Source organism: Cherax quadricarinatus, chromosome 63 (assembly GCF_038502225.1).
Source record: "Cherax quadricarinatus isolate ZL_2023a chromosome 63, ASM3850222v1, whole genome shotgun sequence".
In the NCBI taxonomy this organism is placed as follows: domain Eukaryota; kingdom Metazoa; phylum Arthropoda; class Malacostraca; order Decapoda; family Parastacidae; genus Cherax; species Cherax quadricarinatus.
This window is the reverse complement of record NC_091354.1, coordinates 8,094,112-8,120,611: the sequence shown is the minus strand read 5'-3', so window position 1 is coordinate 8,120,611 and position 26,500 is coordinate 8,094,112. Positions and strand designations below refer to the sequence as shown.

At 37.9% G+C, this 26,500-nt stretch overlaps 1 protein-coding gene and 1 long non-coding RNA gene across 2 annotated transcripts in view; one reads left to right on the top strand and one right to left on the bottom strand.

The window, feature by feature from the left end:
* Positions 1-18,439, bottom strand: part of LOC138854573 (uncharacterized) — a 182,112-nt gene extending 163,673 nt beyond the window's left edge. The window contains exon 1 of the long non-coding RNA XR_011393756.1: positions 18,174-18,439. This is a non-coding gene — a long non-coding RNA (uncharacterized lncRNA). The remainder of the gene's footprint in view (positions 1-18,173) is intronic.
* LOC138854572 (uncharacterized) overlaps positions 1-26,500 on the top strand; it is a 294,198-nt gene that overhangs the window by 99,768 nt on the left and 167,930 nt on the right. The gene's annotated exons all lie outside the window — the stretch shown is intronic.

The window sequence follows — 26,500 nt, the reverse complement described above, 5'->3', positions numbered from 1 at the left end:
CCTTAACTCATTAGCAAGTCCTATTCAGATCTAATTCCTCTCACCTAAGGTTTTAGCTTCATATGAATGCCCTTCTAGGCAGATTGTTCCTCCACTCCTCAGCAGATACTCACAATTCAGACCATGACAACTTCTGTGAACAAAAGACACGTTGCAGAACACTCTTGTACCTTGGCAACATATTGCTCTGGATAGAGCTTTATTAAACATGTAATGATTTGATAAAGATTTTAGCCCAGCGAAACAAAGTCCTAATATAAACTGGTTCTGGCAACGTGTAGCATTTCTTCGCAACTGTCGACAGTATGCCATTTGTATCTATAAGGCAGACTACTACCTGCCTTTTCCATACTCCCATATCTTCTCCCTCCCTCAATCCCTCCCACATGACTCCAGGGTCAGCTATGATACGCCATTACACAAGATCAGCCTTCCCTGGTGCAATATTCACCAGCAAGATTTCTCTCTGGGTTACCTTACAGACCTTCCCGGATCACTAGATGATCATCTCCCTCCCTCTCTTTCTCATCTTCTCTCACTCCATTCCACGGCTCTTGCATTAAGTCTTTCTTCCCTTCTCCCTCCTTCGTTCCCTTCAAAGGGTGAGGAAGAGATGCCTTGATGCCAGTGAATGCTCTACATCAAGGACGATGAAGATTTCCTCCAGTTTCTCTGATCAAACCTGATTAATTCTGTTTCTTTTATACTAATAATCCTTGCGAGTTTAGAGTCTTCACATGAATATAAAAATTATCCCAAATCCTCTTTACATTTTTTCCTTCTTTTGTTTATGTACATGAAAATGATTAAAAGGGAGAGGCGAATCATGGAGGGAATAACAGTATCTACACACAGATTGGGTAGTGATGCTGCGGATAGGATGGGTAGGGATGTTGCAGTTTGGACATTTATTTGAGCTGGGATGCCTTCACACTTCTGACAAGAGATTTTAGATGATGAACGTGTTTCATTTTATGCGCCACACTGCCGTGGTGGAAGATGTATTTAGAAAAAAATAAAACGAAAACAGCCAATATTTAAATTGCACGTAATGAAAAAATAACGAAAATACTAATAATAATAAATAACAATAATAATATAATAATAATAATAATAATAATAATATTGCAATTCCGAAATTATGCGATTAATAACAATTTGTTAGTGATTAACAGCATACAGCACATTATGCATGTTTAGGGACCGTAGAACAGACTTCAAATATGGGTCCTGGACCAGTGCGAGTCGTAGGGGACCACAACACGCACAGGCCCCTCTAATCCTCCCCTGCAATGTGGGAATGTTTGGGATGGGAAGAGAAGCTCGCTCCCAGGAAGAAGTGATGAAGCAAGATTATCTAGGAAAATTAGAAAGAGGGGAAGGGATGGAAGGTAGATGGAAGAGAAAGAAAGGGAGACAGGAAACAAGAAGAGGATTTTATGAAATTCTTCTAATAAGCTGGGATATTAACATCTCTTGGCTAATAAGGTAGAGAATCTCAGTTAAATAAGATTGTGTAAGGAAGACAGATGGAGAAGGAGGGAAAGTAGAGAAAAAGAGAAGGTGATGGGAGAAAAGAAATAAGAGGGTAAATGGGAAAAAACCAGAGATGGGGAGAGGGGAAATGGACGGGAAGAGTCAAGAGGGGAAGTTATAATAGAGAAAGGAGAAGTGGGACGGAATTGGAAGGAAAGAGAAAGGAAGCTAGAATGAGAGATAGTGTAGCAGATAAAAGAACGAAAATAAGGGAGGATGAAGACTGGAAATAAGTTAAAAACGGGAATAGAGGATAGGGTATGAGTGGAAAAAAAAGTGGATATGAGGGGAGGAAGGGAAAGAAAGAGGATGTAGGCAGAGAAAATAAAGAGTAGGAAAAAAGGGGCGGAAAGGAAGAGAATGTAAGGGAGTAACAACATGACACTTGAGTGTGACAAGGGAGCTTGATGAGCGAGGACTCCTGTACATACTGACTCGGCCATGTAAATATTGTCGACACGCACCTAACATATACTCGCATTAAAAAAAAAAAAACAGACTTGCAGCCGAGTCTCGACTCCCACAAACACCTAGGCGACTACACAAACATCTAGGCGACTACACAAACACCTAGGCGACTACACAAACACCTAGGCAACTACACAAACACCTAGGCGACTACACAAACACCTAGGCGACTACACAAACACCTAGGCGACTACACAAACTTCTAGGCGACTACACAAACACCTAGGCGACTACACAAACACCTAGGCAACTACACAAACACCTAGGCGGCTACACAAACACCTAGGCGACTACACAAACTTCTAGGCGACTACACAAACTTCTAGGCGACTACACAAACACCTAGGCAACTACACAAACACCTAGGCAACTACACAAACACCTAGGCGACTACACAAACACCTAGGCAACTACACAAACACCTAGGCGACTACACAAACACATACACACGTAAAATTTCACCCTGAAGAGAACACACACCTTAGTACGAATATATTTACGAATGCAATTACTTTTCTAAGCGTTTTGGCGATATATAACTGACAAGTCAAAAACAAATACAGAGTACACAGGGTTGGTGAGGATGGCAGAGCTACTGCCTCGCTTTCAATGCATGTAAATAATACTCTTGTCTGGGGACTAACTACCAGTGTCAACAGTCGAGAAATTGTGTTCATCCTTCCTTCACTATCCAGCCTCCTAGCATTCTATGTGCGCGCGCGCGCGTGTGTGTGTGTGTGTGTGTGTGTGTGTGTGTGTGTGTGTGTGTGTGTGTGTGTGTGTGTGTGTGTGTGTGTGTCGAATAGGAAACACTTGCTATTTTGTCTTAAATAGCAACGCTCTTCATGAAGAACAAGGCAAGCGAAAATTTGTGTATGCAATAATTTTACAAAAATTATCCTGAACCTAACGAAAAAAATATATGTGTTTATTATTAAATTATTGTAAACTTATCTAAAATATATTTAGTTAGATTAGGCTAAATTAAATTGCGCTTGTTATAATAAGGTTCGGTAAGTTTTCTAAGATTCTTTAGGTACAAAATTATGAATTTTTTACATTAATATAAATGAAAAAAATATATCTCTTAACGTTTAAGAGAATTTTTTAGAAGACAATTTTAAGAGGTATTGCTAATTGACCAATTTTACATCTTTGGCACATTTATATATACACACACGATTATCCTTAATCTAGTTAGAAATAGAAAGGTAGTCTCAGCAGATAGTCAAGGTGTATACTTCCCCCCCTCTGTGTGTGTGTGTGTGTGTGTGTGTGTGTGCACACACTCGCTTTTGAGTGAGAGACTACGGAGATTACAAAGCAAAATCTCTGTATTAATATGGTAGAATTACCGACAATATATTAGCTGCACTTGTGTCCTTTAAAAGTCTTTATCTGCCTATAGAGAAACAGGAAATTATTTCTTCTCTTTTTCACCTCTGCTTCTGTTCCTCTGAGTCTCTTCCGTTAGCTCACGTTTTTTCCCTACACACCAAAATCCTTTTCTCTCTCTCTCACCCTCCATCCGCTTTACTTCCTAAAATTTTTAGCTTGTTTTATCTCGCCTTCCTCTCTCTGCGGTGTTTGTTTTCCTTCCCTTTCGCTCTTCCAGTGTTCTCTTCCCCTTCCTCCCACAATTTATTTTGTATTTATTATCAGTCACGATCTTGCCTGACTAGGAATTGCGACACAAGAAAACCTATTAACACGATTCCAAACAAACCACGGAACGGGTGGGAGTTTGAACCCCTGGTAAGAGCCCTAAAACTCGCAGGCCAGTGCGAGTTCAAATCCAGCCTGTTCCGTGACTAGGAGTTGTAGGGAGGAGCGGGTCTGGGCCAGCGGTTCGTGGGGGACCCAAAGCCAGCAGCGTGTAGGAGCCCCTGTCGCTAAAACCAAATTGTTAAATTACATGTACGTATACACACATGTATACTTATACACATGTATGCTTAGGTAGCAAAAATACATCCATGCATGCACAAATAACACATGGGAGAGAGAAGCTTATGACTATTAAATGGTCCAAGTCGGACTGAAACGTCATCGTAAGCTTCTCTATGTGCAGGTTATTTGTGTATAGTGCCAGTTACGATAGTGTGACTTTATAATTCATCTATGCGTGCATACACATCCATGTATGCAGTTCACAGAAGGCTACATACGCGCACACATTCATAAACATTCTAGGTCCCTCTCCCTCCCCCAAAAAAAAGAGGTGAAAGAAGTGACAATCAATGAGGTGATACTAATGTAAGGGGGTAATGAAGGTAGTAATGATGGAAGGTGGTAATGAACAGTAACGCATCTACGATTTCCTTCTAGGTTTAAAGAGGGTCTTAATCTTGAGCGGAAACTCAGAAATAATAAGAGGCTGAACAAAAACATCAGAGAAATCGTCTTCAAGAATGAATGATTTTCAGTACGAGTGTGGAATTTCTTAAACTATCGTGCTTTTGTAGACAATGTATAGTGAAAATTTGTTTTTGTATGGATAAAAATATTTGCTTCTGGAAAAGAAGGTTAGCTTTCTTACCCTCGTGGCTGCACCTCCAGTAGTGAGAAAGGTCAGCCGTTACAGCTTGACAAAGCTCCTGGAGAGCGAAACGTTGTTACAAAACGTCACAATAGTTACATGTGTAACCATTTACCAAGAGGTGGAAGTCTCTCACTGTACTGTATGTACACTGTTATAATCAATTCTAAGCGCTAAATTCACAAGGATCAGTGTGTACACTGAATGAGTTACACAGTTTTAATGACCCTCGTGTAGTCTATAGCCTTTTAAACTAATTAACTAACCACTGGTGAACATACGCATTTTTATTTAATCCCTAATTTGCAATTCAAGTAAATTTGAGGATTTACGGGTGGAATCTTAATTGGTCAGTGTGAAGTCGATAGGTTTTAAACCTAGTGTGAACGTCTAAAACCATCATGTGCCACAAAGTTACTATGCTATCAAACTTTTGCTGAAAAAGAAAAACCTTCCTTGAAGTTTGTTTCCTGTATATTATTTGAAGTTGCTAAACCTCTTGAAACCTTCTCAAGTCTTTCCCAAGAGTCCAGTCAAAGTGGAGGAAAGATTATTTTATCAAAATTAGAATCGTCCAGCTGTTAGCTTCGCTGACAGTTTGGGGTAGTTTTAAAATAGGTTTGACAAATTTTGAGATGGATTGGGTTCCGGTGGGACCTGCTTGGTGTGGGCTAGTTGAGTGGCTTCCTCCGTGTGCCCTTGACATGTTTTCACATGCAAGGGCTTTATACTTTCCTCAGACATTTAGGGACGTCTGAGGAGGATATAAAGCAACCGAAAATATTCACGTTATTTCTGTATTGAGATCAAACAGGGTGTTCACTAAAACATCCCCTGATTTCAATAAGGTATAACATGTAACTTCATTGTAATAATCTTCCACAGTTAGTAGTTTCAGATGTAGGATTTTAGTTTCATGTGGTAAAGGGTAGCACTAAAAAGGCACTCAATGTGCGTCCCTCTGGTTGCTCGGCAAACATCGAAGTGATAGTCCAGTTCGGTCCAGAAGCTCTGCAGCATATCTGGTATTGTCATGTGAACTGCTTCAGTGATCGAAATTTTCATCTCTTCCAGGGTTGCTGGCAGTGGTGGTACGTAAACTGTGCTCTTCACGTACTCCCATAGAAAGATGTCACAAACAGGTCGGGTGATCTCTGTTAAATAAATAACATATATATATATATATATATATATATATATATATATATATATATATATATATATATATATATATATATATATATATATATATATATTATATATATATATATATATTATATATATATATATATATTATATATATGTCGTGCCGAATAGGCAGAACTTGCGATCTTGGCTTAAATAGCAACGCTCATCTTGCCATATAGGACAAGCGAAAAATTTGTGTATGCAATAATTTCGCCAAAATCATTCTGAACCTACCGAAAAAAATATATTTCACTGTGTTTGTTTAGTATTAAATTATTGTAAACAGATCTAAAATATATATAGTTGGGTTAGGCTAAAATAAATTAAATTGTTCTTGTTATAATAAGGTTAGGTAAGTTTTCTAAGATTCTTTTGGTGCAAAATTAAAATTTTATGCATTAACATTAATAAAAAAAATATATCTTTAAACGTATAAGAGAAAATTTTAGAAAGGGCTTAATTTTAAACGAGTTTTTGCTAAATATATATATATATATATATATATATATATATATATATATATATATATATATATATATATATATATAAAATGCGCAATAAGACCACATTAAACAGGTGATATATTATGCAAAATAAGCAGTGAAAAAATAGTGAAATTCCAAGCGTGTTCGTGTTTTCTCACATCATAATGTGAGAAATCACGAAACAGATACCCATACATGTCATTTATAATACATATTCCTACATACTCATTAAGAAAGATACACTATAATATATACATATAGGCATTCATGATTGGCAATATATAAATTCTCCTCTCCTGAATGAATATATATAAAACCTTTAAACCTCTCGTTTATAATCTGAAGCACAGGCAAAACTGCTGTAAAACCTGACCCTAAAAGTTTAATCAAACCTGTACCCAAAACTATATACAAAACTTTCTCTAATAAACTAATTTTTTTAGGTTTCAATATAACTACTTTCTCTACTCTTCCTGTTTAATTCTAGTAGTAATCTAATAGTCTAAGTGTAAATATATCTAATAAGTTTTATTGCTGTTTTAGTGAATGTGTCTACTAGGAATGAGCACATTTTCCAAGTTTTCTTTCATCTGTTGGAAATAAATAAAGGACCCCAGTGGAAATAAGTCGCTTTGTCTGACTTATTTTTGGTTATCCAAGGTAATCTATACATATGCTGCAATGCAAAACATCCACTGTGAAAGAACAGTGAAATTCCAAGTGCTTTCGTTACTTCTCACATTATCAAGGAACATTATCAAGTTCCTTGATAATGTGAAGTCACGAAAGCGCTTGGAATTTCACTATTCTTTCACAGTGGTTGTTTTGTATATTCTGATATTACCTGTTTACTGTGATCTTATTGCATATTCTGCTATGTATGATAATTTATGTAACTGTATTTGTGTGTACCTGTACCTGAATAAACTGAAATTTTCTTGTACGTACGAACATGTTTACTCACTATTCCTGATTTAGCGATGCTGGTCTCCAGATTTCTTCACAAGCATTGCGAAAATAGATTGGCATAGCTAGCTTTTATATTATCAAAACGTTTCCCCTGGAAAAGTCTATAAGAATGATAGGTCGAAACGTCTGCAGGCATCATAAGGCTATATTTATGACGTAATGCCGTCTATTAAAATATTTCGCTCTGCTACATTTCTTTACGGTAATAGTTCATAAGCTAAGCGCCATTCACTTCATTTAGGCGTAAGAACCGTCGCTCTAAGGACGACTTTTGAAATTAGGCGCAGTCTTCTAGAACTAACGTCTGTAATATAAAGCTAAGTGCCAATTGTCCTTGTGGTGCCACCAATGCCATTAAGGAGGAGTCTCTGTCTCTGGAGAGACATACTCTATTGTATAATACGGAACTATCAGATATTTTAAATTAGATAAACATTTATAACAAAATTAGTACGCTAACATTTTCACGGGAATAGCTTAACTAAGTTATTTTCTATAGTATTATACTGAAAGCCCAAAGCCTATCAATATTATTGTATAGGCTGTTTAACTCTTAGGTGGCCCCGAGTTGGTACTACCGTAGTTGCAACCGTTTTATCTGTAGTAAAGGATAACTCGGGGCCTCCTACCAGTGAAACATCCCGTATAACTCTACATGGTATAAATCTGGGTTGAAGATTGAGACACTTATGCAACATATGGGAATCTTTATTGAGGAAACGTTTCGCCACACAGTGGCCACACTGCATCATCATGGGATCTTGATACAAAGAATTCTTCAAAACTTGTCCAACCTTTGGACGAGGACCTACTTCGAGTAGTGGATGGTACCACTATGACCCCGCCTCCTCCTGCTTCGCCTCACCTGACTACAGTATATAAGCCACGTCTACGGCCCTATGCTGTACATTCTACAAGATTGATGGACTGAACACGTCGACTCCAGGCTGAGGGACTGATTACCTCAAACTCCTCCTCCCCTTACGCCTTTCTGCTTTCTATTGGACTGATGAAGCCACTATGTGGCGAAACGTTTCCTAAATAAAGATTCCCATATGTTGCACAAGTATCTCAATCTTGAACTTGTCGGTTTTCAAAACCATTCATCACATAAATCTGAAAAAGTTGGTTTATGTTAACATGTGAGCAAACAGTAAGACACATTAGAAAAAGTTTCGGTCCTGGGACCTTGAACACTGTAATAGAAAATAAATGACAGTGTACATAGGCGTAGTGCGAATGACCTGAAAAATGACTGATCAGCGTCCCATTACCTAAACGTTTTCTAATAAATTTATTAGTTTGCTCACCTGTCGTTTTAAACCAGATCCATGTATGACTGAGTTCCTTCCCCAGCATCAAGGTACCTTCCACGAGGAAACGTTTTCTGAATTGCACTTCAAAGCCAGGTAGCAAAAGCGGTGGGCTGGCATTTGCCTGACTCCAGTTCGAATCTCAAATGCATTAAAGAGTGGTGGAACCACTCTGAATGCAAGAGACAGTCTTTAACCTGTCGGGAACGTTTTGTAGTGCTATATTTTCTTTTCTTTATATGGTGTGGTTCAGAACCTACATATGACTAAGACCCGCGTCAGGAAACACTTGTCCTGTTTTCTGACAATCTAATTACAGCAAGAGGAGAACCTCACTAATACGACGTTTCACCTAATCAAGGTTTTAGCAAGGACTTGATTAAACATCATTTTGGCTAAACGTGCTAATAAAGATCTCTTTTTGCTGTATATGTCTTTTTAACCTCTTATCAGCTTCGGTAAATTTTAACTTCTATGAAGACAATAACATGTGTGAGTCATTCCGCACAGTTGTTTGTAAAGTATCGAGCTTTTCTCAGCTACTCGCGTAATATACAAACTATCAAATATACTTATCTGGCTGTGGATTTTCAGGGGAGTATAAAGTTTCTCGTCAGAGGAAGTCTAAGAGCTTGAACCGAAATCCCCTTGCGAAGCCTTTAATAATGTCAGAAGTGCCAGATGTAACAGGCGCCAAGAAGGCCAGGTTTAGCAGCTGCTGCTGGGCGGTTGCAAGGGAAGCTTGATAATTGAAGTTGGGGGCCAGCTGGTACAAGATGTTGCAGGGTATGGTGCAAAGTGGGAACAGATAATGCCGGGTGGTGGTATGAATTGAGAAAGGGAGCTGGTAAGGTGAGAAACTCGAAATAGTGCAAAATGGGATAAGATGGTGAAAATTAAGGCCTAATTAATTCACAATGTTAGTCATTATCATAATTATTATTTTGTTATATCGGCAAGGTGACCCCAAAAAAGAGGAAACACATTCACCATTACTCACTACGTAACGGTCTTGCCTGGAGTGTGCAGACTTTTCATTTCAGTGACCTTCTGAAATGTATCGCCACCTCTTCAGAATGTCGATACTATACTTCCCACCTCCAGGAATCAAGTCTGGCTAACAGGTTCTCCTGAATCCCTTCATATATGTTACCTTAACACTAATAGCACATCAAGCTAGAAAAATCAATGTCATCTCTGATCTCGCTACCTCATACACGATGTTGGGTGGTTGATTATCACTGAATACTTCAATTATCATTTGACCCAGATTTACACTTCTTGGTCATTCAGCTCTCTTAAATATCAAAACCATCTCAACAACCCCTCCTCTGTTCTCTGAATTATTCTTTTGGTAACCCCCTCGCCGTCTTCTAAATTCTGTGCTAATTCTCTGCATAATATTCACAAGACACATTGCTCTCAAACATGACAGCCAGCCTCTAGCTGCCTCTTCGCCGCAGCGTTTAAACCCCATGCTTCGTACCCATACAAAAGTATCTGTGTACTCTGATACATTTCCCTTTTTTTTATCTTAAATTTCTTTCCACCTTTCTTCTCTCGTCTGAGGTTCTTGTCTCCGAAGACCCATCTGCCGACATGTCCACTCCAGCATATCCAAATACTTTCACTTCTTTCAGACTCTCTCCTACCAGTCTGGCATCCAATCTTTCACTGCATAATTTATGTAACACATTACCTGCCTCTCTTCTAAGTTTGCTATTAATTCTTTTGTATAACTTAAAAAAAATCCACTAATTTTTGCAACTCCTATTCAGAACTTCCCTAAAATAGTGTTATCGGCCAAAAATAACAAATGTAAATCTCCCCAACGCTCCTGCATTCGCTTTTCAACTTCGTCTATAAGTATAATAAACCACTATGGTGACATCACACACCTCAATTTAAAAAAAAAAAACTTTTAGGGGTAAAATATTTTCCTTCTCTCCTATATATCCAAACCTGAGCATTTCAGTATTTAAAAGAATATTTTCACATTTTTTTTTCAGGCTGCCACCTATTCCATTCATTTGTAACGTCTGGCACATTCCTGTCTTATCCACCCTTTTATAGAATTTTTTTTATATCCATTAAAGCGAGAGTTCCTTACCACTATTATTCATTTATATAATTCACTGTAAATACTATCTGTACATCCCTTACCCTCCCTAAATTTTTTGTTCCTCTCGAAGTATACTTATTATCTTGCCATACACTATCATACACCTTACACTTTACGTCGTATACCCAACAGGCGTTTTTCCCTACAATTCAGGTCCTTTTTTTTCATATACAGAGAAACTATGCATGTTCTATCTAAATCCTTTAGGTACCTTCCCTACTTTCATGCTTGTACTGAACACTTCAAAGCTATTTTTCGCACCTACTTTTAGTATATCAGTCTTAATCCCCTCTGCTCCAGCTGTTTTACCCACTTTGATTTTACCCTTTACCTCACTCATTTTCCTCATATTCACCTGAATTCTATTTCTTACTTGTCTGAGATATTATTCCTCCTGCTTAATACATGAAACTACTGCCTCCCAATCAACAACATTTAACAACTCTTCGAAATATCCTTTCCATCTTTCCGATACCTTGACCTCCACATCTATTATCGTTCCTCTCTCTTTTTAACTGCAAAGTCCATTCATCTCCAGGTTTTCTCAATTTCAGCTTTTTACGAAATTATTCTAATTCTCAGCAATATTTACTTATAATAATTCACCTATTCTCTAACTTCCTCTTTTACCCTCTTTCATCTCTGCATATTCTCTACCATCTGCATATCAATTTTGCATTATTGAAACTTCTCATTGGCTGTTTTTACCTCTAACACCCTGTTCCCCTCCTTATTCCACAAATTATTCCAAATTTTAATCATATCCACCCTCCTATAATCACAAACTTCTGCGGCGCGAACTTCTACCACACCCCTTTTCAACCTCGTTATTTATATACGCTTTCTGACCCGTCCTTTTTCTTACACTAGTTACCTTCCACTGTTTCTTATGTTCAATCACTTTCGCTTTTAAGTCACTGCCTTATCAGTGTCACTTTTCATTAGAAGCACAGAGGGTATAAATATCCTACTTCCTTCCCGCAGAGTTGCGCTTCAAATGAGATTTCCGGATAAGCCACAGGAGCGACGGCGCTGATCCTCAAAGTGCCACTCAGGGCAAAGCTCGTTTGTGCCACTCGAGTTAAAGGATGCCAATGCCACTTGGCCTAAAGGATGTTAAAACCATACAAACAGCATACAAATACTTCCTTAAAACGAAATTATGCAAAAACTTAAGGTTAGGAATACTATAGCAGCCACTTGAGAAGTGCCATTCGAGACAGTGTCAGCTAGTGCCAAAGAGGAAGAAAAAGCTGAAGCCTGGGGTTAAAAAGAAAAAGATTAAATTGATAAATGCGGAATATGTGTACAAAAAATGACAAGATGGTAATCAAAAAGTTGGACTGGAAACCTGCTTAAATTATCCTAGTGTCTACCTAATGGTACACACACACACACACACACACACACACACACACACACACACACACACACACACACACACAAAACAGCTCTCAGACTAAGGAACAGCAACTACCGAGTTTCCGCAAGGATCGGTATTAGTACCAGTGCTGTGTCTAATTTATGTGAATGACATTCCAGATGGAGGGCAAGGAAAGACTCCAAAGAGCTGAACAAATTGCAAGAGTGGTCGGATAAGTGGTTGCTTGAATTCAGCCTCAGTAAATGCAGGTTCATGAAGATTGAAGGAGGCCAGAAACTGGGTATAGATTGGGGTTAGAGGGGCTGCAGATTTCACACACAAAAATGTAGGGATAAGCATAGCACTCAGGATATCACTAGAGGTCGAGTTACATCTGCAGGTACTGCTCTTCTGGCAACTCTAAGAGGAACCTTCGGGAATCTCAACAGAAATCACCCAGGGCCCTTTATTCAACATACGTTAGGACCATCTCTGAATATACAGCACCAGTATGGAACCCGCACCCGTAAGAGGAGAACGTACAGAAGTATACAAGAAGCTTGAGCCTGAACTACGAGGCACGAACTACGAGGCTAGGCTAACGGAATTATATCTAACGATACTGGAGGAAAGAATAATAAGGTAGGACGTAATATACAAAATACTAAGTGGAATCGAAAAGGTGGACGAGGACAGCCAGTTTGAGAGGCGAGAAACGGAAACTCGGGGGCACTGCTGAAAGACACAGGAATGTTAGAAAGTATTTCTTCAGTCTCATAACGGCCGGGAAGTGGAATGATCTGAAGAGGTGGAGGCAGGTCCTATACATAGCTTTATGAGCAGGTACGAGAGCGCCCACCAGGCTAAGAGTGAATCAGGAGAGAGGCATGTAAGAGGCAGGGCCAGGAGCCGAGAATCGACCAATACAACCACAGATAGGCGAGGACAAATAAGCGTGCACACACACACACTTGCGTTCGTTCTCTCTAGGAAAAATATTTTATTTTCGAGTATATGTGTTTGCTCTCACTTGGAGTGTAGCTGTAGGTGATTCGTGTGTGTGTGTGTGTGTGTGTGTGTGTGTGTGTGTGTGTGTGTGTGTGTGTGTGTGTGTGTGTGTGTGTGTGTGTGTGTGTGTGTGTGTGTGTGTGTGTGTACTCGCCTAGTTGTACTCACCTAGTCGAGGTTGCAGGGGTCGAGTCCAAGATCCTGGCCCCGCCTCTTCACTGGTCGCTATTAGGTCACTCTCCCTGAACCGTGAGCCTTGTCATACCTCTGCTTAAAGCTATGAATGGATCCTGCCTCCACTACATCGTTTCCCAAACTGTTTGTGTGTGTGTGTGTGTGTGTGTGTGTGTGTGTGTACACACGTCATTTATTATAAGTAAACCAAGGTTCCTTATCTTAATTAGTAATCGCCAAAGCTCTATAAGCAATTAACACGAATAAACATTGTTGCAAAATTTTTTTTATAAACAGCTTCCTAATAATAACCTTTTAACAAGAACGATGGAGTTATAGTGAAGCAGAATAACGATAAATACCCCTCCCCTCCCCCCCCCCACACTGCAGAGAAACCTGTATTGGCCAGATGAGAAGTGGGTCCAGGAGCCAAGACTCGATTCCTGCAACAGTTGAAGAGTACGTACATACATCCCTTTACACATGTCCAGTTATCTACATACACACAGACACACCCACGCACAGGATGGTTAGGGGAGACATAATAACGACATACAAAATACTGCGTGGAATAGACTAGGTGGACAGAGACAGGATGTTCCAAAGAAGGGACACAGATACAAGGGGTCACAATTGGAAGCTGAAGACTGAGATGAGCCAAAGGGATGTTAGGAAGTATTTCTTCAGCCACAGTTGTTAGGAAGTGGAATAGTCTGGCAAGTGATGCAGTGTAGACAGGAACCATACATAGTTTTAAGATGAGGTATGATTAAGCTCAGAGCAGGGAGAGGACCCAGTAGCGGTCAGTGAAGAGGAGGGGCCAAAAGCCGAGTCTCGACCCCTGCAACCACAATTAAGCGAGTACGCCCCCCCCACACACCCTCCCTTTCTCAAATAATGGAAATATTACAGAATAATTATTAATTAACACAGGAAAGTAAAGATTATTTTTATACTAAAGGGAAGCAGACGTTCGTAAGATCTTGATAGCTTGTTCTTGATAGCATGTAATACTTTAACAGGCTTCTGTTTCAAGCTTATTTAGCAGGATGGCAGTATTACTCGGAAATATACACATACATACATACTTCTCAATACAAAAACATATTTATATATATATATATATATATATATATATATATATGTATAATATATGTCGTGCCAAATAGGCAGAACTTGCGATCTTGGCTTAAATAGCAACGCTCATCTTGCCGTATAGGACAAGTGAAAATTTGTGTATGCAATAATTTCGCCAAAATCATTCTGAACCTAACGAAAAAAATATATTTCATTGTGTTTGTTTAGTATTAAATTATTGTAAACGTATTTAAAATATATTTAGTTGGGTTAGGCTAAAATAAATTGCTCTTCTTATAATAAGGTTTGGTAATTTTTCTAAGATTCTTTTGGTGCAAAATTAAATTTTTTTACATTAACATTAATGAAAAAAATATATCTTTAAACTTATAAGAAATTTTTTCAGAAAGGACTTAATTTTAAATGAGTTCTTGCTAATTGACCAGTTTTACATATCCGGCACGACAGACATATATATATTATATATATATATATATATATATATATATATTATATATATATATATATATATATATATACATACACACACACACACAGATGAACGCCGTCTTTCAGTGCATATATGTAATTATAATCAAATAACGCTCTAAACCGACAAGGGTCGCATACATGTAGATACGTACTTGTTGGTGCAGTTATAAATTTGTCGGTGTATTATGCAAAGAATTATACTCTTCTGGGTGTATATACGCAAAACATTCGTGATCTAATTTTTATAATAATATATATATAAATATATATATATAAATATATATAAATATATATATATAAATATATATTATACAATCTCGTGCCGAATAGGTAAAATTGGTCAATTAGCAAAAACTTAAAATTAAGTACTTTCTAAAATTTTCTCTTATATGTTTAAAGATATTTTTTTTTCAGTTATGTTAATGTAAAAATTAATAACTTTGTACCAAAAGAACCTTAGAAAACTTGCCTAACCTTGTTATAACAAGCGCAATTTAATTTAGCCTAATCCAACTAAATATACTTTAGATAACTTTATAAACTAATTATAAACAATTAAGTATATTTTTTCGTAGGGTTCAGAATGATTTTTGTGAACTTACTGCATACAAAAATTTTCGCTTGCCTTATTCGGTAAGAGCGTTGTTATTTAAGCCAAAATCGCAAGTTTTACCTATTCGACACAAATATATTCAGCGATGATTCACCCCTCGACATATATACCTTCTGCCCGTATATAAAATATTCTCCATTTGACTCAAATGAGTTAATTGAGTCGTCTTCTGTAAGTTATACTTCCATTCTTTTTCTTCCCCTTCATTCCACATTAAATCTCGTCTGATGGTTTAGATATAATTACTTTTCTCCCCTACAATGGTTATGCTAAATTTTCTTCCCGTGGATACTTATAATTTTCAGCCGCGATTTTTCCCTTTTAAATATGAATTACTTTATCTCCCACTGCAAAGGAATAAAGTATTAATATTCTCTGTCTGCCAGGCGACCAGCCCGTTTCTCAAACCAGTAACATGGCGTAATGCACCCTAGCGTGAAATCTGTCGAGCCGTCACTTGGAGTACGAAGCCAATTACTCTACTGCTCTAGTTAATGGCAGCCAGCAGCGACTTCCTGCCTCTGTATCCTGATTGCAATCTCTATATAGTGGTCAGGAGATTTTTTTTTTTAGCTCCATATCCAAGCGTCCCTGCATGGTAGAATGACTCAGGAACTACCATCCATTTACCTCCTAATCAGTCGCTGTATAACTCCCACGGTTTAACCTTTATCAATGGATGGAATGCACAAAATAACGAGTCAATAGAGCTTTTAACAACGATTGAGGATTCCAGTTGGAAGAGGAGGGGGTTAGGGGGGGGGGAGGGTGGCCGCACCCGCATTGTCCGAGAAAACGGGGTGTTGTCGTCCGCGTTTTCTTCCACTGGACTTAATAAAAATATAAAGAGGCTAGTAGTATTTATAGCCTGGCGAGACAGGTTTAAAAACACGCACACACTCTTTTTTTCCGTGGTGTGTGTGTGTGTGTGTGTGTGTGTGTGTGTGTGTTTATAGTCACTTACATTTCATGTTTGTTTGCTGCAATTAAACTGGCTATAACCCTCGAATTCTTCTGCTTTTATTTCTTAAGTGATTCTAACAAGGGTATAGGGTTTCCCTTTGTATATAGGGTTTTCTCTTAGAGATAGATGGTGTGACTAACAAAGCAGCCACTTTAACATGAATTTAGTTCTCTTACATACCACCCTCATATTCCCTGAGTATTTTCATGAATCCGTTATTAATAGACAAGCATAGTCTTGAAATTATGAAGGCTTCATGTAACTGTATTGCCCCACGAGTAGTCTACTTTTAACCCCAGTAAACAAATTAGCCAAACAGTACTCACCCACAGTTTTTAATTGTAAACAAATTTCCCGGACATATTTAAGTGCAAATTTATGCATCCCTTTATTAATAATATTAAGTTTATAAATATATTTCGGAGTTTTTCGCCACTAATTACAAAATTCCGGAAAACCTCACATTGCATTCTGAAACTTTGCCACCCAAACACTGCCCGTTTCACACGTGTCAGGAGGCAGGAACCTGTTATGCGTTAGCTAACACGTCGCTAGTTCCCTCCCAGATAATTCAAATTCAATACAGTTAACTTAAATATGAAATCTTAGCACACATGATAAAACCTTGAGATTCATTCACCATTGTACAACATCACACAGCTACTGCTTAAGATCAGTTGAAACCGAGGTAAAATTAATTTTCTTAAAATGGAGTGTTAATGAAATATTTAAATAAGCAACAGACAACTCCCTTAACAACTGGCCTAATATATCTGAATTTTCTTAAAATAGAGTGTTAATGAAATATTTAAATAAGCAACAGATAACTCCCTTAACAACTGGCCTAATATATCTGAATTTTCTTAAAATAGTGTGTTTATGAAATATTTAAATAAGCAACGGACAACTCCCTTAACAACTGGTCTAATATATCTGATCCCTGGTAGCAAGGACATAAGCAAGCTTCCTCAGCGGCAGAAAATTTAGTGGTAAATGGTTTAAAACTTTTCGCCACACAGATTCTCATATGTTGCACAAGTGTCTCAATCTTCAGAAAATTTAGTAAAAAAGCAAAATTAATTCAATAAACAGATCAAACTAGATCAGTCATTTAAATCATTATCAGTACAATCGTACTCGGCAATCAAAACACCTTTGGCGAGTACACCATATAAGATTTTCAACCCCGGAGGGTTAGTCACCCAGGATAACCCAACAAAGTCAGTGCGTCATCGAGGACTAACTTATTTCCATTGTGGTCCTCAATCTTGTCCCCCAGGATGCGATCCACACCAGTCGACTAACACCCAGGTACCTATTTGCTGCTAGGTGAATATGACAACAGGTATAAGGAAACGCGTCGAAATTTTTCCAACCTGCCGGGAATCGAACCCGGGCCCTCCGTGTGTGAAGCGAGAGCTTTAAGCACCAGGCCACCGGGGCACCCACATAAAAATCTGACATATTAAAGTACCTTGAGGTACTTTAATATGTCAACATATGTGCAACATACCTTAAGTAGGTATAAGTTCTTTTGAAATTTCTTAACATAGGTAACACTCTACAGATTTTTTTTTTTTTTGGGTTAGTGGGAGTCTTACAGTACCGTATAACAATCACAGTAGAACATGCATTAAAGTATACGGTATACCATTAGGAACCTATAGTTTTCATAACAAGAAACGTAAATAAAGCAACTATGTAACGGCTTCGGGTGTAAGTTTATGGGTACAGACTCACGACCATGACCTTCAGAGACCTGATAAGAACACTCAACATCAGGATGAAAGAGGAGCTGGCTGGACCTGGTAGATAAGAAGTAAATAGGTGTTGTTTAACGAAAATGTGAATTAATATCTCACCAGCCCGTCGTGTCTGTTAGTCCCCCTTCACATGGTTACTTCGATCACTGGCTCCAGGCAACAGGTAAACAATTCCACGAAGACTCAAAACCGTGAAAAATGTAGAACAAGGACGCCAAAGGGACGGGAACATTCAGGAATCTCTACGAAGTCATCAGGACCAAGAAGCAGGAGACAGCAGAACGAAGAACGGCGGCTGGTACATGAAGCAAACACTCACAGGAAGCAGTAACAAATGAACGAGTCCCTGCTAAACCAACAAGCCTTTCTCCTCTGAGTACTAATGATCAACGAATTATAACCATGTGTGCTCGAAAGGCGAGCCAATTAGAATCCAAGAATACCTGGCGATGCAAACTGGGCATGGAGACACACAACGAAAATAACAAACAACTGTTGCCGGTAGTTTAAGCAATGAACTTTTAACCCTACCTAAATACATTTCAAATATACACATTATAATAAACTCAACCATAATTGCCTTGTTTTTGTCACTCTGTATTCCGTTATTGTAGTTATATGCACCTCCTTGGGCAGGGGATCCATGGAAATTGATACTGAGTAATACAATGTGCATTCCTTATGGGATGCACGTAATTTTAAATTATAATTGGTTATTAAGTTTTTTTTTTTGCAGTGTAGTTTTTCGTTAGGCTCTCAAAGTTGCTTTTTTTTGCGTAATATACAAGAAAAACCTTCAAGAGGCTCAAAAGTATTTACTGAAGTTTAGACTTTAGTAAATACCTTTGAAGGCCATCTGTTCGTCTCTCTCTCTCTCTCTCTCTCTCTCTCTCTCTCTCTCTCTCTCTTCGTTCCTTTTACACTGGCTTTTACATGATTAGGGTTAGGGTTCCTAACATTATTAACAAGACAAGAGCTAAATTTTTGGGGTTATCCAGGATAATTTACACTATGTGTAATAATTGTACTCATGTGTACCTGTACCTAAATGACACTCAGACTGTATAGTGCCACGCTTTATCTATATCAGCTCGTTTGAAAGCCTTTTTATTGATGTGAGATATACCAATAGGTAAAAAGATTGATTGCATATTCGTAGAATTTAAGGAAGCCTTTAAAACTCATTTAAAATTAAGTCCTTTCTAAAATTTTCTCTTATACCTTTAAAGATATATTTTTTTTCATTAATATTAATGTAAAAATTTTTAATTTTGCTACAAAAGAATCTTAGAAAACTTACCTAACCTTATTATAACAAGAACAATTTATTTTAGCCTATTAATACAGTACTACGCAGAATACAACCCCAAGAGCTAAGGACATTATTCAGAGCTACTATCTTTGTACCAGCATATTATTATCACAGGGTATCGATAAATCCCTAGGGGTCATACAACCCCTGGGGAGGGGGGTAGAAAACAGGTTTCATTCGAGGAAGCGTAAAGTAACTCGAATTCCTTGAATAAAGAGGTCGTCACCAACATCAAGGTATTCCCAAGAAAGGTGAACTGGCATAGTTGAAGGCATTAAGCTGAACCTACTTTATTTTTGCGAATGATTGCAGTTGAATTTTTTATATATTTTTATTAATTACATTACTAATTTTATTATCGGGAATCGTTGAACACATAAAATTCATGTAGCGATTTTAGGAATACCGGAAGGGTAAAAAATAGTTACCCTGTGTGACGAAGAGTGAAGATGGACTAGCGTAACTGTCAGTGTTCCTCAAGCCTGACACTGTCATAAGGAATTTCCTTGAAGCACTGGTGAAGGGTTCTTGACCAAAGTATTTGAAACTACCATTCCCCTCTCCGGATCATACTGCTACCGGATCATACTACTGCTTAAGTAACCAGAATCTCGCGTTTCCACGAGCAGACAAATATCATGACAGTATGAAGTGTGGACACAGCTGAAATGAACTACACAGTTCCTCAAGCATCCATTCTACAGGGACTGTAGGGTACTTAAGGGTTGCCTGAATTTCCCTGCCTCCTAATATGTTCATTTTCCCCCTATAATCTACCTTGTCCATAATTACTATAGTATTATTTTGTCTGCTTTCGTAAGGTGACGTCTGGGATCTTCCCTTAATTCCTTAATTCATACCATAAATTAATGGAAAGATCCTAGACTTCACCTTACGAAAGCAAACAAAGAAAATACGATAGTAATTATGGACAGGGTAGATTATAAGGGAAAAATGAACATGTTATTAGAAGACAGGGGAACTTACGTGCCCCTCAAGGGGTCGACATCCTCTCACTAACAGGTGGAAGTGCTTCTACTCCAACTGGTCGTTGTCGAGAACGAGAAACGTAATGGACTGAAGCCATTATAGCTGCAAGTAAACAAACACTCCGGCAGACCACTGCGTGGGAGGTGAATTTTGGCGAGAGGCGGGAGAGTGTGGAGAAATGGGGAAATACGATGAAAAGGGAGGATGCTAGGGAGGTGATAAAAGCAGTGAGAGGGAATGGTTATGGCAAGGTCGGGAAGAAGGTAAGGCTAGGAAGGGAAAAGAGTGTGGAAAGAAAGGGGAAGGGATAAAATAACGAAGGAGGGGAGAGGAAAGGAAGGAGAGAGGAGGAAAGGTAACGGAAGGAATGGAAAAACAACGAGAGGAGAGAGAAGAAATCAAAATAATAATATCATTATTTTTACAAGTACGTGTACAAGGTATACAGGCATAGCTTGACGTCAATGGCATACTACTATATAGAAAGCCGCTTGTTATGCAGAGCATTTCGGGCAAATTAGGTCAGTTTTGTCCCAGGATGCGACCCACACCAGTCGACTAACACCCAGGTACCCATTTTACACTGATGGGTGAACAGGACGTTAGGACGTGTTTCCAGCCGTACCGGGTGGGAAAGGCGGAGAGGGAAAACACGCAAGGCAGGGAAGTGAAAAGGAATAGGAGAAAAGGCGAAAGAGATATAGTGGATAGAGAAGGTAAGGAGGAAAGAAAAAAAAGGTAAGAGTGGAAGCTATGGATAGACGAAGGAGAGGACAGAACAGTGGCTAAGCCAGTACCTCCCACCGCGACCCACCATCTGTGACTGATTCACGAGGCTATTACGCTTTTTCTGAAGCACTGACACAGGGTTGAGTGCCAAGAGCTATATCTGTTCATGCAGACTGTTAGTGCTGAGAGAACGTGTATCAAGTCTTAGCAGACACCGTCGCAGTTAGTGGCGCCTGCTTAACATAAAACAAAGATGACATTGTTATTGTAGTTACCATGTTAGAGTAGTGCGTCGGACTAGTTTTCTGTAGTTCCGAAAATTGGATAACAAATGAAGATGTTTACCAAAGCTCTGGTATTTCTGTTCCTCATTTCTTTGAGATTACCAAGTGGAAAAATTATTTTTCTGAATATAATATATATATATATATATATATATATATATATATATATATATATATATATATATATATATATATATATATATATATATATGTCGTGCCGAATAGGTAAAATTGGTCAATTAACAAGAACTCATTTAAGTTTAAGTCCTTTCAAAAATTTCTCTTAAACGTTTAAAGATATATTTCTTTCATTTGTGTTGATGTAAAAATTAATAATTTTGCACCAAAATAACTTACCTAACCTTATAACAAACGCAATTGAATTTAACCTAATCCAACTAAATATATTTTAGATAAATTTAAAATAATTTAATAATAAAAAACACAATGAAATATATTTTTTTAGTTAGGTTCAGAATGATTTTTGCGAAATTATTGCAGTGGAACAGAATTCTTCCTCCGTAAGCCATGCGTGTTGTAAGAGGCGACTAAAATGTATAAATTACTAAATTTAAAAAGAGAAACTTTTGTTTTTCTTTTCGGGCCACCCTGCCTCGGTGGGATACGGCCGGTGCGTTAAAAAAAAAAGTATATATATATATATATATATATATATATATATATATATATATATATATATATATATATATATATATATATATATATATATATATACAACTTTCGATGAATAAACAGAAGGGTGGACGAGGGGCTCGAACCGAGGTCCTTAAATTGAGAGTCCTACGGTCTACCGTCGGCGGTGCTCATCACCAGCTCCAATACTGACCGACTGATTACCTCGTCTTTTGTATATAGTTTTATAGTCTTCCTATTATGTCCTGGGCGGTGAAACGTCTACAAATAATGATGAAAATTAGACACAAGTGTAACATCTGCATATCTTTATTGTAGATGTTTCGCCATCCAGTGGCTTTATCAATCCAGTGGCTTTATTACATTATGGAATCAACAAATAATGAAACCCAGAGGCTGCACATGTGTCTAATTCTTCATTATGTCATAGAGCATAAAAATCCCACCCACCCAACAGCACAAATGAAAACAGCTTCAACATAAATAACCAGGAAAGGCACAATACCGTGAATGGAACAACATTAATGACAAGCGAAAGCATGAGACAGCATTAATATTTAACACCAACTAGATGATTGAACTGTCATTGGATGAGACTGTAACCTAATGATGAACACTGTATATAAATAACCAGCATACAGGAGAGAGAGAAGCTTACCACGACGTTTCGGTCCGACTTGGACCATGAAAAGAGAGGTGACTTAGTAAATGGTCCAAGTTGGACAGAAACGTCATCTTAAGTTTCTCTCTCCTATGTGCTGGTTATTTGCGCATTGTTTCAGTCACGGTATTGTGTATTTCGGTTCTGTTTTAGTGGTAATAAGTTACTTTGAACATCTTAAGATTGTATCTCCATATTCCACTCTGGTGAATAGAAATGCATTTAAAAAAAGTGCTAGGTGAAATAAATGTGATATTTTTAAAGATAGAATTATTTCCAGGTGGGTCTGATAAAGACTCATTGTTGTACATACTGTAGAATTTTTAACTAATTACTATCATTTTTGTAGCATACTTTTTAAAGATATTTTTTTGGGGGGGTTTATTTATTTTCTGTTTTTATGCATTACTGGTCTCCGGATGAGCGACCATTATTGCAAAATGTAAGGAGTAGGGTGACAGGGAGAGGGGTGAGGATGTGAGGGAAGCGGAGGTAAGGGGAAATGAGGGGAGAGGGAAGATGAAGGGTGAATGAAAAAGGGAGCTCCGCCTCGCCCCCTCTTCCACCAGTCATTTCTCATATCAACACATTGCGGCCGATGTTTGTTTACCAAGTGACGTCACGTGTTTACACTGTGACGTCAGCGCGGGGGTCGAGTTTAGTTTCTGGTCTCCTGGGTAAATACCAGCGATTAACAACACCAATGGTTACAAGCAAAATTAATTGAAGATAATATTTGTTTATTCCTAAAGAAAAAAAGCTTAACTCTGCCCTCCTGCCTAATAGTTAATAAAATCATCTTCTTTGCGGACTACCAACATAAATACTTTCCTCGATATCATTTTAAATCAGTTTTTGACGAGGCTTAATTCTTAATTTTTGTCTTATTGTCATGTAAAACGATATAGTGTTAATGGAATACCAGTTAATTTTATGTCCTTTGTGCTTTGTCAGTACTGATGTATGAGCTGCATCCAAAACTAAAATCAAAGAAATATTTAAAAAATCACAACTCTGCAGGGCATTACGGATATTTTTCCAAAATATATTTTAAAAATATTAATTAAAGCCGTCAATACTTTTTTTTTTATGACTCTCACGCAGATCATGGAAGACTTCAAAAATTTATGCCATACTTGATTCAATAAGACTGGTTAAGCTATTTTAAAGCTGTCGATTTCACGAGGGTCATATATATATATATATATATATATATATATATATATATATATATATATATATATATATATATATATACGCAAAACAACCACTCTGAAAGAATAGAGAAATTCCAAGCGCTTTCGTGACTACTCACATTATCAAGGAACTATGAAAGTAAAGCATCCAAGGAAGCTATATAAGGGGTCTGGCCAGCACCTCACTATCAGATCCCACAACGGTTAAACACCTGACGCGCGCCGACCCAACTTGGATAGGTCCTTTGCACAACTCACGACACAAACTATTCTACCCAAGAAAATTTAGTGATAGTGAGGTGCTGGCCAGACCCCTTATATAGCTTCCTTGGATGCTTTACTTTCATAGTTCCATGATAATGTGAGTAGTCACGAAAGCGCTTGGAATTTCTCTATTCTTTCAGAGTGGTTGTTTTGCGTATTCTGAAATCACCTGTTTACTGGATCTTATTGCATATATATATATATATATATATATATATATATATATATATATATATATATATATATATATATATATATTTCATTGTTAGTCAGCTGGAACTGGTGCAAACCTCAGTGAACAGTTAGTGTAGAACAACACTAGGTCACTATTCAATGCACACTATGGAATTGGCATTTATACTGCATTCATTAAATTGTGAGTCTTTAAAAAATATCTTTTCCAACGTGTATCGTATTTACTGTAACTAAAATTTGCAGTGTTTTTGTTACAGATGTTTAATGGGGTTTCAAGCCCGTGTTATTGTTACAAAGAGAGAACTCTGAGAGCGAGAAAGTCTTCGTAATAGTTAAAAACTGAGATTGGAGAATGTAAAGGCTAGAGCATAAAACACTGTATTGTGAGGAACAAAATAAAAGCAATAGATTATGTCTAACAGAGTTTGGAGAGGAGAAGAGAGACATTGCAGAGTTTGGAGATGAGAAGAAAGACATTGCAGAGTTTGGAGAAGAGAAGAGAGACATTGCAGAGGTTGGAGAGGAGAAAAGACATTGCAGAGTTTGAAAGAGGAGAACAGATGGAGTACAGAGCTAAAAGACCATGTGTAGTGGAGGTGGCAAGAAACACAGTGACAGAGTGAGAGCTGTATGGTGGAGATCATTAACTTTTATTTACCTTCAGTGCCAGCAAGCTGTATATAAATACTCACCTAGATAAGTTACGGTAGGTGGACATTAACATTTTCGGGCACAACTGGACAGTCAATATAATCTGGTAATTACATGCATTGCAACACGGACAAGAAGCACCTGTGGTAACTCATTTATAGCATGCTCGGCTCACAATCCTAGAACCCGGGTTCAATCTTGGATGAAGTGGGATAGAAGACTAATATAAGTTTCTGTCAACTGCTGCATGTGTTCACTTAGCAGTAAATAGGTACCTAGGAGTTAGTGGACTGTTATGGGTTGCATCCTGGGAAAGTCTCTAATGACCTCGATAGATATAAGCCGCACTGAGTGCTTTTGTTGGATAATCCTGGGTTATTAATCCTCTTATTAATCCTTCACATCTTAGCGTTCTTGAACAAATGCACTCACCTGTTTGTAATCAACTATTTGTGGTTGACGGGTTCGACCAGTAGCTTCTGGCCCCGCCTCTTCTCTGGTGGTTATTAGGAACACTCCCTACTCCAAGAGCTTTATCGTACCTCTTCTTAACGTGACAACAGATCTGTGGAACCAGAGAGAAGCTGGTAGGAAGATAAGGATTTAAAATTGAGCACAGTATTAGATAATGTAAGAAAGACGATAGGAGAAGTAGAAGGAAATTAAGTCTTCCATGATAAAATAAAGAGAATGAAACATAAACGTAAGCAAAGATATACAAACTGACATTAGATAAAAAGGACAGGCGTAGTGTAGTCTAGTGATCTCTGAGTAGAATTCTAATCAACCGTACCACCACATTACAGAATCAATGAACATTGTTTTTCAAGTAATTGAACCTATTGGATGAATGCATTCGGTCCCAGTTATACGGTTATTCCATCAAGAACCTGATTTTAAGGCTTTAAGACAAAATGAGTAAATAGTGCAATTAGGTAAACTCAACTGGCCCGAGAATTTCTAATTTGTCTACAACAACCTGGGCTATTATTTTTTGCAATGTGGTGGCGCGGTGATTACTGCGCTGCCTCGCGTTTGCCAGCAAGGCTATTTATAAGCAGGTAATATAGATAAATGGCCCAAAGCACCGACAAGTTGATAAATTAGACACGTGCAACACTTGGGTATCTTTACTGTGGAAACGTTTCACTACACAGTGGCTTCATCAGTCTAATTCAAAGAGGAATAGTAAATATCAGAAGGAGATGGACATAATCAGTCCTGAGAGAATAGGAGCTACACCTTCTTTCCTCGGATCAAATCAGATTGCCTTCCATTTCCCAGACCAAGTATGACCCGCAGTGTTTACGCTTCGCCATGAATAAGATAATGTCACCAAATAAGAGATATTGCAGAGGCAATAAAACGGAAATAAAAGAAACTGTTGATTATAAAATCGAACAGGATCTTGAATAGGCAGAGTGAAGAATGTTGTTATACACAGTTTTCAATATATCTCTAATGAGAAATGTGAAGCTGTAAAGAATCTC